The following is a 17774-nucleotide window of genomic DNA, read 5'->3' on the forward strand; positions in this document are numbered from 1 at the left end:
ACACAACTGAAAGAGCAAAGCGAAGCGCCTGCAGGAATCAGGAGAGGTGAGGGGAACGAAAGAGGCAAGCGAAGCGGGAGAGGGAGAACGAGCAAACGAAAGAGAAGTCTCCTCCTGTCTTCTCGGGCGGGATCGTCTGCAGCTCCGGCTGCCTGTGCCTCCTTCGCACCCTTCCCCATCCCTTTCACCACATGCCGGTCCAGGGGAGTTTCTTCCGCGGGTGTTTCAGTGGGGACGAGGTACACACACAAACATACTCTCACGTTGTCACACATGTACACACTATCGCGCAAAGCCCCCACACAAACAGGCGCACACACACATTATTCACACGTGAACCTTCAAGCCTTTCTGCTGACACCCTGCCTCCCCCCTCATTCTTCCCTTCGGCGTAAGTACCCTCTTCCCCTATTCCCTGCACCCCTACGCCCAACCCATCACCACCTCGGACCAGGCAAGCGCACCCCATTCGCAATGACGCCTGAGCCTCGCGATCCCGCACTCTGCGAGCCCAGGACCTCGCCGCCGCGGCTGTTTCAAGCTCCCCAACGAGCGAATTGATTCTCCTGAAGGGACGATCGGATCTGGGGCCGGGCAGGCGGGGGGAGCCGCCGGGGTTCAGCTTAGCTTGTCCGCCCCCCGGAGCCCCTCCGCCCCAGCCACCGGCGAGGGGAACAACCGGGAAGTTTCGCCCCCCGAAGCCATGGGGTCGGGCAGAAGGCGGAACTGGAGGGGCTGGAGGGGCCGGTTTACCCGGGGCTTGCTCCCCCCGTGCCGGGCTGCAATGCACCCGCCCACAATTTATTCCAGGGAAGAGTGACAGTTTTTTGGGTCATGAAGCAGCTCTTGAAGTCAGGCGGCCACCCTCCCTCCGCTCGAATACCAAATCAGGCCGCGGTAAAGTAAATAACCGAAGCCTGCAAGCCGGGCAGGCGAGAGGGGGCGAGGCAGGGGCCGGTTACCCGGAGAGGGGGGCCGGGTCGGACCGGAACCTCCTGCTTAGGCCAGATCCAGGGCTCTTCACCTTTCCTTCCCTCCCTGCCCCCCCCCCCCCCGCCCTCTCCCGGGAGGCGCCTGACCAGAGGGAGAGGACCCCCGTCGACATCCTGGGATGGGTGGAAGGTGGAGAGAGGGCATTAGGCCCCAGAAGCATTGGGGGCTTGGGGAGGAGGGATGGGGACTTGCCTGTCCCTCCAGTTATCACCTCCACCTCCCCCCAGCAGGAGGTAAGTCCGAGGGCTGTCGCGCCACCTGGCGGGGCGACACCACAGACACCTGAACTGCAAGCCCCCATCTTCCATTCTTGCCCTCTCTCAAGGAGATGGGCCTTTGCTATCCCTTCATGGTTTCTCAGAGTTGGTACGTGGGGCACCCGCTCTTCCTTCCCACTTGGGGGGGAAGGAGACCTCAGATCTGAATTCTTGAGCTCCTTGAGGCCAAGAGGATGGAAAGGCGAACTCCTCCCACGGGAGCCTCCATCGAGGGAGGGAAGGTCTGGGAGCAGCTGTGAGAGCGGAAGGTAGCCAGGTGTTGGCAGGAGAGCAACTTTCCACTCCCTGAGGACTGGGATCGGGCAGGGAGACGTTCTCCTCCGGAACTCAGGTCTTGGGTGCCCCTGAAGGTACTTGCTGGAGCAATTCGAGGTCACCGGCTGCACCCCGCTGAGACCCCCTCCCAGCCATCCACCTTTTTCCCCTCCTTTTTGTCTTGCCCTTCTCCCCTTACCACTTTCCCTACTCCTGGAGACCCTCCTTAAGGGCTCACATTGAAATTTGGCCTCAGGTTCCCTTTATGTTTTTTTGTTTAAATGTCCAATGGCCCTGGGCTCTGGATTGATTGGTGGTGGTGGGGGGGGGACGACAGGTGCGGGGAGTCTGGCATGTAGGCAGACCTCAATGACGTGGGTGAGCAGAGCAGGCTGGAAAACCGACAGTGGCATTGTAGCAGGGGCCAGACCACGAGAAGGAGGGGGCAGGGAAAAAGGGTCAGGCCAGTGGGTCAGGCCAGTGGCCTAGCTAGCCCCCTGCCTCCCTCTCCACCTGGTAGGCCTGACATTACACAGCCAGAAGAATGGAGGCCTAAGACCTGAGGCCTTACTGAAGTCCGTGGAGATGACAGTGAAGAGGGACCCCATGAGTTCTGGCTCTCAGCCCTTCCCCTATGGGACTGTCTCCAGGGCTGGTCCAAGCTGGGTTGCAGATGCTTACAACAAAACTGGTGCAAGGAGTAAGAGCTTCCAGGCCCTAAACTAGGAATACAAATGGACTGAGATGGGAATGGGTTAGAACTGGAGAGACCAGAGGGCAGAAGAGATATAGGGAGCATGGAGGGAGGAGGTGGTATCCATCAATTAATGGTATTTACTAAGGGTTTACTGTGTGTAGAGCAGTGTACTAAGCTCTTGGGAGAGTACAACAGAGTTAGTAGATAAATTCCCTGCGTACAACGAGCTTACATTCTACAGGGAGCTACATTAATATAAATAGCTAAATTATGGATAGGTGCATAAGTGCTGTGGGTCTGAGGGTGAGGTGAATACCAAGTGCCCAAAGGGTACAGATCCAAAAGCATAGACAATGCAGGAGGGAGAGGGAGTCAGGGAAAAGAGGGCTTAATCAGGAAAGGACCCTTGGAGATGTCAATTAATCAACCAATCGTATTTACTGAACACTTACTCTGTGCAGAGCACTGTACTGAGCGCTTGGGAGGATACAGTATAACAGAGTTGACATGCTCCCTTCCCACAGCGAGCCAGCAGTTCAGAGGGGGAGACAGACTTCAATATAAATAAATTAAATGACGGTTATGTTCACAAGTGCCATGGGGCTGAGGGAGGGATGAAAGAGGTGTCCTTAATAAAGCTTAGAAGGTGGAGAGAGTGGTGGTCTGGTATATATGGAGAGGGAGGAAGTTCAAGACAAGAGGGAAGATGTGGGAAAGGAGTCAGCAGCGAGATAGACAAGGTTGAGATACAGTGAGCAAGCTGGCCCTGGAGGAATGAAGTGTGTGGGCTGGGCTGTAGTAAGAGATCAGTGAGGTAAGGTAGGAGGGAGTGGGCTGATTAAGGGCTTCAAAGCCGAGAGTAAGGAGTTTCTGTTTGATGTGGAGGTGGATTGGCGACCACTGGAGGTTGTTGAGGAGTGGGGAGGCGTGGACTGAATGGTATTTTAGAAAAATGATCCAGGCAGCAGAATGGTAGGGAGAATCAGGAGGCAGGGAGGTCAGCGAGGGGGCTGATGCAATAGTCAAGGCAGGATAGGATAAGTGCTTGCATCAGCTTAGTAGCAATTTAGATGAAGAGGAAAAGATGGATTTTGGCAATGTTGTGCGGGTTGAACCGACAGAATTTGGTGACAGATTGAATATGTGGGTTGAGTGAGAGAGATGAATCAAGGATCATGCCAAGGTTTCAGGCTTATGAGACAGAGAGGATGGTGGTGCTGTCTACAGTTATGGGAAAGTCTCGGGAAGGACAGGGTTTGGGTGGGGTGATGAGTTCATCACATATTCAATCCATCACTAAATCCTGTCAGTCCCACCTTCACAACATTGCTAAAATCCACCCTTTCCTCTCCATCCAAACTGCTACCATGTTAAATACAGTCACTCATCCTATCCTGCCTGGATTACTGTATCATCCTCCTTGCTGACCTCCCAGCCGCCTGTCTCTCCCCACTCTAGTCCATACTTCACTCTACTGCCCAGATCTTTTTTTTTTTTCAAAAATGTTCAGGACATGTCTCCCCACCCCTCAGAAAACTCCAGTGGTTGCCCATCCACCTCTGCATGAAACAAAAACTCCTCACCATTGGCTTTAAAGCACTCCATCACCTTGCCCCCTCCTACCTCACTTCACTACTCTCCTACTACAACCCACCCTGCACACTTGGCTCCTCTAGTGCTAACCTTCTCACTGTGCCTCAATCTCGTCTGTCTTGCCGCAGATCCCTCACCCACATCCTGCCTCTGGCCTGGAACGTCCTCCTTCCTCAAATCCGACAGGCAATTGCTCTCCCCCACTTCAAAGCCTTATTGAAGGCACATCTCCAAGAGGCCTTCCCAGACTAAGCCCCCCTTTCCTCTTCTCCCACTCCCTTCTGCATCGCCTTGACTTTCTCCCTTTGTTCACCACCACCCCTCCCCCAGACCCACAGCACTTATGTACATATCTGTAATTTATATTAATGTCTGTCTTCTCGCCCCCCTGCCTCCCCCTCACCTTTGGAGTGTAAGCTCATTGTGGGCAGGGAATGTGTCTGTTTATCAGACAGAAACTCCTCACCTCGGCTTCAAGGCTCTCCATCACCTCGCCCCCTCCTACCTCACCTCCCTTCTCTCCTTCTACAGCCCAGCCCACACCCTCCATTCCTCTGCTGCTAATCTCCTCACCGTGCCTCGTTCTCGCCTGTCCCGCCGTCGATCCCCGGCCCATGTCATCCCCCTGGCCTGGAATGCCCTCCCTCCCCACTTCCGCCAAGCTAGCTCTCTTCCTCCCTTCAAGGCCCTACTGAGAGCTCACCTCCTCCAGGAGGCCTTCCCAGACTGAGCCCCCTCTTTCCTCTCCCCCTCCTTCCCCTCTCCATCCCCCCCGCCTTGCCTCCTTCCCTTCCCCACAGCACCTGTATATATGTATATATGTTTGTACGTATTTATTACTCTATTTATTTATTTTACTTGTACATATCTATTCTATTTATTTTATTTTGTTAATATGTTTTGTTTTGTTCTCTGTTTCCCCCTTCTAGACTGTGAGCCCACTGTTGGGTAGGGACCGTCTCTATATGTTGCCAACTTGTACTTCCCAAGCGCTTAGTACAGTGCTCTGCACACAGTAATCACTCAATAAATACGATTGATTGATTGTTTATTGTTGTATTGTACTCTCCCAAGCACTTAGTACAGTGTTCTACACACAGTAAGGGCTCAATAAATATAATTGAATGAATGAAGGAAGGAGTTCATTCATTCATTCAATCGTATTTATTGAGCACTTACTGTGTGCAGAGCACTGTACTAAGCGCTTGGGAAGAACAAGTTGGACGTATTAAGTTTGAGGTGTCAGTGGGACACTATAGAGCCAAGTAGAGATCCAATCAGTAGTCTTGGAACCCCTCATCTTCCCACCCCAAACCCTGTTCTCCCCCTGACTTTTCCACTACTGTAGACAGCACCAGCATCCTCCCTGCTTCACAAGCCCATGCCTTTGGCGATATCCTCGATTCACCTGTCTCCTTCAACCCATATATTCAATTTGTCACCAAATCTTGTAAATTCAACCTTCACAACACCGCTAAAATCCACCCTTTCCTGTCCATCCAAAGTGCTACCACATTACCCCCATCACTTATCCTACCCAGCCTTAGTTACTATATCAGACTCCCTGCTGACCTCCCTGCCTTCTCTCTCTCCCCATTCCAGTCCATACTTCACTCTGCTGCTTGGATCATTTTTCTACAAAACTGCTCAGTCCATACTTCCCCACTCCTCAAGAACCTCCAGTGGTTGCCCATCCACCTCTGGATCAAACAGAAACTCCAATCATTGGCTTAAAGCACTCATTCACCTTGCCCTCCCCCCCACTTTACCTCTCTGATTTCATACTGCAACCCAGCCCACGCCCTTCACTCCTCTAATGGCAACCTACTCACTGTACCTCGATCTCTTCTATATCACCGCTGACCTCTTGCCCATATCCTGCCTCTGGTTTGGAACACCCTCCCTCTTCATATCCGACAGACAATCACTCTTCCCACCTTCCAAGCCTTATTAAAAACACATCTTCTCCAAGAGGCCTTCCTTGACTAAGCCCTCATTTCCTCTTCTACTTCCTCCTGCGTTGTCCTTGTACTTGGATTTGCACCCTTTAATTCACCCCATCTTCAACCCCACAGCACTTACGTACAATACCATAATTTATTTATTCATTTATATTAATGTCTGTCTTCCCCTCTAGAGGATAAACTTGTTGTGGGCAAGAAATGTGTCTACCAACTCCATTATATTGTACTCTCCCAAGAGCTTTAGTACAGTGCTCTGCACACAGTAAGCACATAATAAATATGATTGGGTGACTGATTGACTGGGTGCTTGGCAGAAGGAAAAAGGAACCAAGGGTAGAGGAGGGTACTCGGCCCAGAATTGTTGGTGCCTGGACCCTGCAAGCTCTCTGCGTGATCACAACTTTGCACTTTAGACAAAATATTGTCCCTCACGCCCTACTCTTTCCAGAATGTGAAGCTTGAAGGATGCTAAAGGATAAACAGCATGGCTTAGTGAAAAGAGCATGGACTTAGGAGTCAGAGGTTGTGGGTTCTAATCCCGGCTCTGCCGCTTATTTGCTGTGTGACTTTGGGCCAGTGACTTAACTTCACTGTGCCTCATTTACCTCATCTGTAAAATGGGGATTAAGACTGAGCCCCACGTGGGACAACCTGATTACCTTGTATCTATCCCAGCGCTTAGAACAGTGCTTGGCACGTAGTGAGTGCTTAACAAATACCATCATAATAATATATCAGGGTGGACATACACCTGACTGTAAGCATCTGGGATCCCAAGGTAGTTGCCATTTCAGTCCCATGGAGGCTGTCACCCTGCTTCCCCAGAGACTTCCATAGCTTTTTGGCCCACAGAAACAGACCCTTCCAAAAGGGCAGCTCTTTTCTCACCTCTTGTCTGTCCCTCGCCTCTCCTTGGGACTTTTCCTTGCTCTCTCACCTGGTCCCTCATTATGCACCTTTTCAGTAAATCGAGTTCTCCCAGTTCCTCACTCCTTTTAGTAACCCCTTTCTCCTCCCAGAAAATGGTTTGGGGCAATTGATAATGATGGTATTTATTAAGTACTTACAATCAATCTATGGTATTTACTGCTTGCTTACTGGGTGAAGAGTATTGTATTAAGCTCTTGAAAGAGTACAGTACAACACAGCAGAGTTGATAAGACACCTTCCCTGCCCACTTCCTGCCTCTGGCCTGGAACGCTCTCCCTCTTCATATCTGACAGATAATTACTGTCTCCCACTTCAGAGCCTTATTGAAGGCACATCTCCTCCAAGAAGCCTTCCTTGACTAAGCCCTCCTTTCCTCTTCTCCCACTCCCTTCTGCATCACCCTGACTTGCTCCCTTTATTCATCCCCCCTCCCAGCCCCACAGCACTTATGTACATATCTGCAATTTATTTATTTATGTTAATGTCTGTCTCCCCCTCTAGACTGTGAGCTTGTTTTTGGCAGGGAATGAATCTGTTTATTGTTATATTATACTCTCCCAAATGCTTAGTACAGTGCTGTGCACACAGTAAGCACTCAATAAATAGTATTGAATGAATGAATCAATGAATCTATAAATCCCCCTTTTACAGATTATCCCCATTAATCCCCACTTTACAGATATGTCTAGCACTATGCTAATCACTGGGGTAGAGTCAAGGAAGCAGTGTGGCCTAGAGGAGAAAGCCTGGGAGTCAGAAGGACCTGGGTTCTAATCCCAGCTTCACCACTTGTTTGCTGTGTGACCTTGGGCAAATCACTTAACTTCTAAGTGCCTCAGTTTTACCTCATCTGTAAAATGGGAATTAAGACTGTGAGCTCCATGTGGGACATGGACAGTGTCCAACCTGATTAACTTTTATCTACCCCAGCACTTAGTACAGTGCCTGCACATAGTAAGCACTAAACAAATGCCATTAAAAAACAAAAAAGAAGGTAATCAAATTGGACCCAACTGCTGTCCCATGTGGGGCTCATAGTCTAAGAGGAAGGGAGAACAGGTATTGAATTCCCATTTTACAATGAGGAAACTGAGACCCAGAGAAGTTAAGTGATTTCCCCAAGGTCACACATCAGGCAAATAACAGAGCCAGGCCTAGAACCCAGGTTTCCTAACTCCCAGCCTTGTGCTTTTCATGGCCTAGACTATAAGCTCGTAAGGGCAGGGAATGGATCCACTAATTCTGTTGGATTGTACTCTCCCAAGTGCTTAGTACAGTGTTCTGCACATAGTAAGCACTCAATAAATGCCGTTCACTGATTGACTGATGGCCACCTTGCACTGTTAGGCAACCCTGAGTCCGGTAATTACAGGATGCTTCTGCCCCTCTGTCCTTAAACCTTTCTTTTCTATTTTCCCTCTCTCTACAGTCCGTCTTGTTCTTCCATCGCCTCCTTTCCACCCTTCTCTGCTCTCCCAAGACCCATGTTGCCCCTGCTAGATGCCCCAGAGATCAGCTCCAGCAAAACGGGCTCCGGGAGCTGCTGGAAACCTAACTTGAGGTGGGCTTGGGGGAGGGGTTTTTTGGGTTTTATTTTCAAGCAAGAAGAGAAAGTTCCTCCCCCTTCTCCTGAGCCTAGGTCCCTCCCTCCTCCCCCAGCTCATTAAGACGTGTGCTTTGAAGGGGAAAAAAAAAGAGCTTTTTTGCTGCAGTATCTGTTCTCTAAGAGCTCTGCGTAGGCAGCCAAGCGACAGCTGAGTAATGCAGGGGGTCTGAGGAATGGGAACATTACCATACAGAAGCTATAATTATGTGTAATTTTCTAAGTGCAACAAAAAAATTAGAACCCAAACAAAACCCCGGCTAAGTGGCTCGGAGGAGCGGGATATTGCTGCTGCATATGGTAAACAGAGGGAAAGGAGTAGCAAGTACCATCTCAAATATTGATTCACATGTGTGACTATGGGGGAAATGTGGAGTAATTAGACAGGAGCACCCTCTTCTTTAAGCCCACCATGAGAAGGGGGAAGAGAAGAGCGGCTTCCTCCACTTGCCCCCTTGAGCAAGATCCCTTCAGAGTCCAGTCCTGAGCCCAGGGACAAGTGGGAAATCCTGTGCTGGATCCAAGGACAGATTGGGAAGAGAACCCAGGTTGTGGAGATAGGGAGGGAAGCGGCAGCCCAAGGTAGGAAGAAATTTCCTCTCACTCTCCCATGGGCCATTCATTTTTGCTCTGGATAGTTCTCTGCCTTAGGGACTCCGGCTCTGGGCTCTCAGTTGCCTACCTAGTTAGGCTCAATAGGACCGATTCTCTGGGTAGCAGCTGGGAGCCCACCATGGGGAGTTGTTAAAGCTGGGAAGCCCAGAAACCTGACCCTACAGAAGCTAGAATTCACTCTACCTCAGCCTCAGCACTGGGAGGCCTCAGCCCTGAGGGGACGGAAAGGGGCACCTCATCTTTTTCCCAACTTTCCCCCACTCTGTTCTGAGCTCGAGCCTGGGGGAACCAGTTGCGTTGTGCAGAAGTGTTCCCAGAGCTGAATCTGGCATCACCCCCTGTATCCTCAAGGCTTGAGCTGAGCCAGAACTCAGAGGACAAATAGTTCCCAGCCTGGGGCCCTGGGTGGAACCAGACCTCCCACCCGCTTGAGGCCAGCCAGCTCTCAGATGAGACAGGAAGCAGACATCGGGAGCATGCCAGAGCAGCGGCCTCCTGAAGCCTCTCCAGGGGATTTAGATCTCTACTGAATCAGCAGGGGGCTGGGGGGCGGGGAGGCATTGCTGGAAATCTGGGGAATTCCAGGTACTTAATCTGGAGGCAGAAGAGCAGGGCTCCCCCTACAAATCCCTCACCTGATGACCTGCCGGCAAGGACCTCCACCACTGAAATGCCTGATAGGTCCTCCAGGCCCCAAGGGTGTGTGTGTTGGGGGGTGGCAGGGAATGTTACTGAATTGTAGAGGACATCCATGTCCCAGGCCCAGAAAGATCAGCCCAGACCTCAGTGTCTTGACCATGAGTCAAAGGTCACTGGGCCAGAGCCAACTCCAGAAAGTCTGCTCTCCCCCACTTCAAAGCATTATTGAAGGCACATCTCCTCCAAGAAGCCCTCCTCTCCTCTTCTCCCACTCCCTTCTGCACCCCCCTGACTTGCTCCTTTATTCATCCTCCCTCCCATCCCCACAGCACATATGTATATATCTCTAATTTATTTATTTATCTATCTATTTATCTATCTATCTATCTATCTATCTATTTATTTATTTATTTATTTATTTATTTATTTTAATGTCTGTCTCCCCCTCTAGACTGTGGACAGGGAATGTGTCTGTTTGTTATTATATTGTACTCTCCCAAGCCCTTAATACAATGCTTTGCACACAGTAAGTGCTCAATAAATACAATTGAATGAATGAATGAATGAATGAATGAATGAGTCTGCTTTCCCAAGATAAGATCCAGGAGGCCCAGGCAGGTGCTTGATCAGTGAATGGGCGACTCCTCCGAGCCCCTCCATGGAATAAAAGATGCCCTGAGAACGAGCTCCATTGGACCAGGCTACAAGGAAAGAATCAGAAAATGGCAGAAAGGGAACCCGGGACAAGGGAGAAGAGGGTTGGGGGAGAAGTGAAGAGGAACTGGGCCCACCAAGAACCCTTGGCCTTTGGCTTCTAGTAAAGGAAGGAAGCAGGGAAAACAACCCAGGAAATTAACTTTTCTTGACAGGATGGGAACAGAGGACTTTACTCTGGGTCTCAGTTCCCCTCTGCACCCTGGAGCCCCTTCTCACTTCTTTTTTTTATGGTATTTATTAAGCACTTACTATGTGCCAGGCACTGTACTAAGCACTGGGATAGATACAAGCTAACTAGGTTGGACACAGTTCATGTCCCACATGGGGTTCACAGTCTTAATCCCCATTTTACAAATGTGGTAACTGAGGCACAGAGAAGTAGAGTGATTTGCCCAAGGTCACACAGAAGACAGGTGGTGGAACTGGGATTAGAACCCAGGTCAACCAATCAATTGTTATTTATTGAGTGCTTACTATATGCAAAGCACTAAACTAAGCTCTTGGAGAGTACATTATAACAGAGTCGGTAGGCACGTTCCCTGTCCACAATGAGTTTACAGTCTAGAGGGGGAGACAGAATTAATATAAATAAATAAATTATGATATTATACATAAGTGTTGTGGGACTGAGGGAGGGGTGAATAATGAGGGGAAAATTCAAGGGCTAGGGTGATGCAGAAGGGAGTGGGGTAAGAGGAAATGAGGGCTTAGTCGGGGAAGGCCGCTTGGAGATGTGCTTTTAGTAAGGTTTTGAAGGTGGGGAGAGTGATCATCTGTCGGATATGAAGAAGGAGGGTGTTCCAGACCAGAGGCAGGATGTGGGTGAGAGTTGGGCAGCAAGATAGATGAGATCGAGATTCAGTGAGTAAGTAGGTTGGTATTAAAGAAATGAAGTGTGCAGGCTGGATTGGAGTAGAAAAACAGTGAGGTGAGGTAGGAGAGAGTACTTTAAAGCCGATAGTAAAAAGTTTCTGTTTGATGCGGAGGTGGATGGGCAACCACTGGAGGTCCTTGAGGAGTGGGAAAATGTGGACTGAACAGTTTAGTAGAAAAAAAATTTGGAACACCTCACAAATTTGCGTGTCCTCTGACTCCCCGGTCCGTGCTCTTTCCACTAGGCCACGCTGCTTCTCTTTTCCTACCCCAGAACTCCAGCCTCTTTCTGTAAGCTCAACAATAGCCTTCTAGCCCACAGAGGTTGACCAGGCAAGGAAGTAGAGACCAGAAGAGGGAGGGGACCTAGTCAAGAACTGCCATGGGAAACTAGGAGCTAGAACTAGGTAGAGAACCCCAACTGCTGCTTCAGTATTTTATTACCAAAGCAGTTGTACTCACACACCCTCCTTAGCATTTGTGCGCATATCTTTATATTCTCTTACTTCCTCCTAGCTATACTTTATTCCTTAGATTGTAAGGTCCTTGAAGACAGGCAGGGATCAATCAATGGTATTTAGTGAGGGCTTACTGCATGCAAGGGCACTGTGCTAAGCACCTGAGTGAGTAATCCCTCCTGAAAGCTCACCTCCTCCAGGAGGCCTTCCCAGATGGAGCCCCCCCTTTCCTCTGCTCCTCCTCCCCTCCTCATCACCCCTACCCCCACCCTCTGCTCTACCCCCTCCCCGCCCCACAGCACTTGCATATATATGCACATATTTATTATTCTAGTTGATTAATGATGTGTATATATCTATAATTCTATTTATTTATATTGATGCTATTGATGCCTGTCTACTTGTTTTTGTTTGTTGTGTGTCTCCCCCCCTTCTAGACTGTGAGCCCGTTGTTGGGTAGGGATTGTCTCTGTTGCCGAATTGTACTTTCCAAGCGTTTAGTACAGTGCTCCGCACACAGTAAGCGCTCGATAAATACGATTGAATGAATGAATGAATTAGTACAATACAATCGAGCGCGTAGACGTGATTCCTGCCTTCAAAGAGCTTGGAATCTAGCCGGGGATTTTACAGTCTAGGGGAGGAGCTTGACTCAATCCTACTAACTGTATTGTACTCTCCCAGGCGCTTAGGCCAGAATAAGTACTCAAATATTGAGATCGATTGTTAACTTGGGGTTATGTGGCTCCCGCTAGTGTCCACAAGGGGGAGTTAGGCATCGGAAAAGGAAAAGCGCCGCCCCGAGGGACTAGTGTCCGGCAATCAGATCGATGTTGGGGACCTTAGGGCCGCACCCCGAAGTCGAGGCGTGAAGGTTGAGGGTGTGATGGGTGTGGGCTGGAAGGAGGGTGGGGTCGGAGGAGGGGGCCGGGCTCGAGGTCTATAGTTTTACTAGCCCCGGGCTATGGGCCGCTCGGGTCCTCGCGTTAAATTGAGAGGTTATTAAAGGGGAAATCCAGAGGCGGAAGGAAGGAGGAGGTAGAGGAATGGAATTGGTATTAGGGGTGAGGAAGAGGGAAGGCGGGAAAACTTCAGAGAGTTAGGGCTGTGATCCTCCGGTGGGAAGGGAGGGAGGGAATACCTTCGCTAAATAATAAGGACGGTAAATCGTAAGCCTTTTCACCCTCTCCTTCCCCAAGGATCCGTAGCTCAGTTCATTCCTTCCGCCGGTTTTATAGCGCTAGCTCTCTCTCTCTCTCTCTCTCTCCCCCCCCCCATCTCCTCCCCCACCTTCCCATTTCCCCTCCTCTCCCTCAGACCCAGAGCTGCTGGCGGAGCCCCGGGAAAACTCCGCGGGAGGGAGCGAGCTTGCCGCGGTTTCCTGTTCCTCGTGTTTCTCCTCCTAACTCAGTGTGACTGGCTACCCTCGCTCACGGCAGCCTTTGCCGCTTCCCGCATAAGCAGACAGCGCGGGCGGGAGGTCCCTGCGGATTACACTCAGAAAATCGTAGACCCACACCCACAGAGACCCTCACAATCACAAACACACACACAGAAGCAATCTTACCCAACCACAAACACAGATGCATACACAATCATGCACACACTTCCTAAGGCTTCCGTCACTCTAGTTCCACATTCTGCACGATCACCCACTTGCACCCCTCCATCCTGCCTCCAGTCTCTTTCTCTCTCACTCTCTTCTCTAGCTCTCTGCCTCTCTTCTTCACAGGGTACTTCTTTGGGGACCCTTGTCCCTACTCAAGGGTCCTCATGTTCCTAGCCTGGCCGGGTACCAGGACTTCCATGAGGTTTCCCTAGAAGAATGGAAAATGGGGAAGGGAACACTATAATTTTGCACCATCGCCGATCCCTACCCCCTTCCGCACCATTTTCCTTCTCCCTCCCTCTTTTTCCTCCTTCCCATTCATTCATTCATTCATTCATTCATTCGATCGTATTCATTGAGCGCTTACTGTGTGCAGGGACTGTACTAAGCGCTTGGGAAGTACAAGTTGGCAACATATAGAGACGGTCCGTACCCAACAACAGGCTCACAGTCTAGAAGTCCCCATCTGCTACGTATTGGGTCTCGGCTCTGTTTTCCTGCTGTGGGTCTTTCAGCAGCAGGCCACTGAGTAGTGTAGCGTGGAGCCTTGGCCAGGGTGGGATAGACCCAAGCAGGGCTGCAATCCAGGATGCTCAATATTAGGCTTCCTTCCCTCCCAGCCTGTCGGGATTGAATCTTGCATCTGGTCTATCTGACCCAGCAAGATATCAGGGTCGAGGCTGGAGCAGGATGAGATACTGGAGCCTGGATTCCCCTGAGGACATTGGACACTGGCTTCAGAGATGAAAAAGCTGAACAGTTAAATGCCTCCTTCCCTGATGCTGCTGCTCCTCCTTCTCCTCCCCCAGGAAACAACAAGGAATGGGGGAGTGGGGGAAGGGGATTTCAATTTTAAGTGAGTCTCAGTAAAGGACCCTTGCCTGTTTGCTGGCTGAGAAGCCTGAGGGCTGGACTGAGGGATCCCATGCTACATTTTGGGGATTGTGGGAGAATCACCAAGGGCTGTTCTGGGGGAGATTGGACCTCTTAGATTTAGGATTCATGGGGAACTCAGATTTCAGCATTCACCAGAAGCGTGGGGAATCTGGCATATCTGTCTTCAGAGCAGCAGCGGCCTCAGCGGCCAAGCTGAGGTCATCACCACCTCCCACTCTCCCATTTCTTAGTGCAAAAGGGTCTCTTCAGCGACCCTTCCCCCACCCCCAAACCCCAGGTCCTGGTTACTTCTAACCGGTTTGGGTCAGGAAGACCAAGGAAAAGAAGCCTCTGAAGCCCATAGCTGTCCTCCGCTCCCGGCCCTTCCCCCATCCTTAGTGCCTGCCACCTCAAGCAGTTCAGACCTGTGAGAATGGGTATGGAAGTAGGCAGAAACAGTGTCCTTTGTCTTAAACACAATAGGGAACTAGGTAGCAGTGTTTTACACCTTTGTTGCTAGAGTCCCCTTCCCCTCCCCCTACCAAACCAGCCCTCATTAACACCCGAAAAGATTGTCAACCCTCAATGGGGTGGATATCCCTGGAAAAGGGCTTAGAGTTGGGAAAGCAAGATTGTTGAGGAGATGGGCCAGTAATCAGGGAGCTGATGGCCCTGCCGTCTTCCGAAAGGGCTGCTGCTTAGGCAAAAATAACTAGAGCCATTACCTTTTTTTAAAAAATGGTATTTATTAACCATTAACCACTCGCTATGTGCCAGGTATTGTGCTAAGCTCTGGGATAGATGGAAGATAGTCAGGTTGGACATAGTCCATGCCCCATGTGGGGAATCACAGTCTTAATCCCCATTTTACAGATGAGGTAACTGAGGCATCGAGAAATTAAGTGATTTTCCCAAGATCACACAGCCAGGATTAGAACCAGTTTCTCTGACTCCCAGATCCGGGATCGTAATGATGGCATTTATTAAGCGCTTACTAAAGTGCTTACTATGTGCAAAGCACTGTTCTAAGCGCTGAGCACTGTTCTAAGGGCTCTTTCCACTATTCCAAGATGTTGCCTATCTTGATGGTAAGAACCCAGAGATAGAGACTCAGGACCAAGGACACTGGATGAAGATAGTTTCCCATAGTTCTCTGAAAGCTCTCACTACATTGTCGTTAAACTTTTCAGAAAGCCTGAATTCGTGAGCTGAGTAAACAGCGCTTCTCGACCTCTGCATTCATTCATTCATTCAATCGTATTTATTGAGCGCTTACTGTGTAAAGAGCTCTGTACTAAGCGCTTGGGAAGTACAAGTCGGCAACATATAGAGACGGTCCCTACCCAACAACGGGCTCACAGTCTAGAAGGGGAAGACAGACAACCACGGTGCGCCCCTTCCCCCGCCTTCCACTCGGCTTCTGTTCGACTGAGCTGGCTAGGGGAATCTGGGCTCCAGTCCCCCGTTCTCGTTTCTGTTGCGCTCTCCTTTATGCACTCAGTAGGCGCTCAACATATACCATTGATTAATACGGGCTGCTCGTCTGGGGATTCCTGGATTTACACGGGAGGGGGTCAAATGTTAGGGCGTGGCGATCTCCTCTTCAGCAGCTCAGTTCCTGGAACTGCGCATGAGCCCTGGAAATGCCCAACAATTAAACCCTTCGCCCTCCCTAACCCTAAACTCATCTCTCCAACCCTAACTTTAAACCCCCTCCTCATCCCTAACTCTAACCCTTCTTTCACCCTCAATCCCCTCTTCCCAACCCTACTTTTATCCTATCTCGTTCTCTCTCCCTGACCCCAATCCCCCCTCCCCGCCCCCATTGGGACGCTACGACTATTTTGAGGTGTGACCCCGGGGGAAGACCAAGACTCAGAGACTGCGGTCTGCTTAACCTGGGACACACAGCACATCATTCTCTGAGTCGGAAATGCAACCCAAGCGTCCTGCCTACCCCCTTTGGGCCCCTCCTCTTCTTCACAACTTCAAGCTGTGCAGGCAATTTAAGGTCACTGACCTGAGTGTGTTTCGAAGGTGATTAATTACCGGTGAATACACCCACCTCCATCACAACCAAACTCCCACAGCCCACCGACAAGAACTTTGAGCAACGATCAGATTAAGTCTAGGAATCCCTCCCGCCCCCGAGAACTGCTCCCACTTGTTTTTCCCGGACTTGTCCGTAGTAGAGTTTGCTAGGCTCCGAGGTTGGGGGCCCTGAGTGTGATTAGCGATCACTGTGGGGAGCACGTAGGGGCAACGGACACAGCGTCCTCGGCAGCTCGCAGGAGGGGCATTACATTCCCGAGGTCCGGGACTCGGGCCCAGTCTAGCTCGAGAATCCACTTAAAGGGGCGGTGATCCGGCGCGGAAGCTCGCCTCTGGAGTCTAAATATTTATTTTAAGGAGGGGGGAAAAAATTATCCACCGCTGTGCCACCCGGAAACTCGCCCGGCTATGCCCGGAGCCCTGGAGATCAGGCAGCGTCTGGCTCCCCCTGCCGGCCCAGTGCTGCTTCCCTCATCCTACTCATCCACCCCTCCGCTCTCTCCCCAGTAGCGTCGGGCCTCGACTCCCTAGATATCTTGGGTGCGTTCTCCTTTGTATTGCAGAGTTGCTCCGTTCCGGGGTCCAGGCAGAGCTCCGTGCAAGGCGAGGGGAGAAAGGTGAAAACTGGAGATATTGCTTGAATAAAATGACATCCAAAATGAAAGACGAAGAGTTTGTTGTTGTTTTCATTGGAGAAAATCTGGGGAAAAGGGTATAACTGTAGATGCTGGTTCACCAACCAGACAACAAGACTGGGGCCATATTTCCTCTAACTCCTAGAAACGGGAGGGGGGGACAGAGATGGCCTCTTTTCAGAAGTGGTTAAACGGATCCCATTCTGTGAGTTTGAAGGCTGTGTCTAGATCACAGGCCCGAGTGTATTCATTATTATACGGTTGCCCCTTTGGTAAGGGGCAGCTGGGCATCCTAAGAGTCCCTCCCCCACCTCCAAGCAGAGCTGCCCAGAGGAGGTGGGGGGCATAAACATGGGAGGGTTTCCCTGTGGCTCATTGGTCCAGGAGGGAACTGTCAGCGCTGGAGGGACACAGCAGATAACTCTACCTATTTCACATAGGATGGAACTTCGGGGACAAGGGGGTGTTTCTTTCGGGTATGGGGCTCGAAGCAAGGCTAACCACCTACCTGGTCACAAACCTTTACCCCTAAGTCCTCAGGGCCCCTCTCCTAGCTAAAAGCATCACTCGTGTATAATCACCGCTGTAAACTCCTCGTGCCTGGAAGGCAGTTACAGGGAGATTTAAAGGGCCAGGGAGGGCATGCTAAATAAGTCGGGGGCAACCGCTGCTCCAAACCCGTCCAAGACCTGGGGAGGAGGGGCCTCGAGGCTCCGGGCTCCGAGCCGTATCTAGCCCCGGGGGGCCGGATGTTCATCTCTCCGGAGGAGCCTGAAAGGCCCTCATAAAAAAGCAGGATTGGGGCAGCCTCCTCCCCAGATTTTCTCTGAACGATGCCTGGGGCAAAAAGTGGAGGGTAAATCTGAGTTTCAAGCAAAGAAGCTTCTTCCTCCTCTCAGAAATATGCACACCGTTTGAATGTGTGTGATCCAGTGTGGGTGGGTGTATCTGTGAATGTGTGTGTGTGATACAGTAATTGTGTGTGAG

At 50.7% G+C, this 17774-nt stretch overlaps 1 long non-coding RNA gene across 1 annotated transcript; it reads left to right on the plus strand.

Moving 5' to 3' along the window:
- The first annotated feature begins 1188 nt into the window (after positions 1-1188).
- On the plus strand, positions 1189-16800 carry LOC119919905. Its single transcript, XR_005447739.1, has 3 exons — positions 1189-1226; positions 8140-8271; positions 16716-16800. It is a non-coding gene; the product is annotated as an uncharacterized LOC119919905 (long non-coding RNA).
- Positions 16801-17774: the final 974 nt, after the last annotated feature.

This window comes from Tachyglossus aculeatus, chromosome X1 (assembly GCF_015852505.1).
Source record: "Tachyglossus aculeatus isolate mTacAcu1 chromosome X1, mTacAcu1.pri, whole genome shotgun sequence".
In the NCBI taxonomy this organism is placed as follows: Eukaryota; Metazoa; Chordata; class Mammalia; order Monotremata; family Tachyglossidae; genus Tachyglossus; species Tachyglossus aculeatus.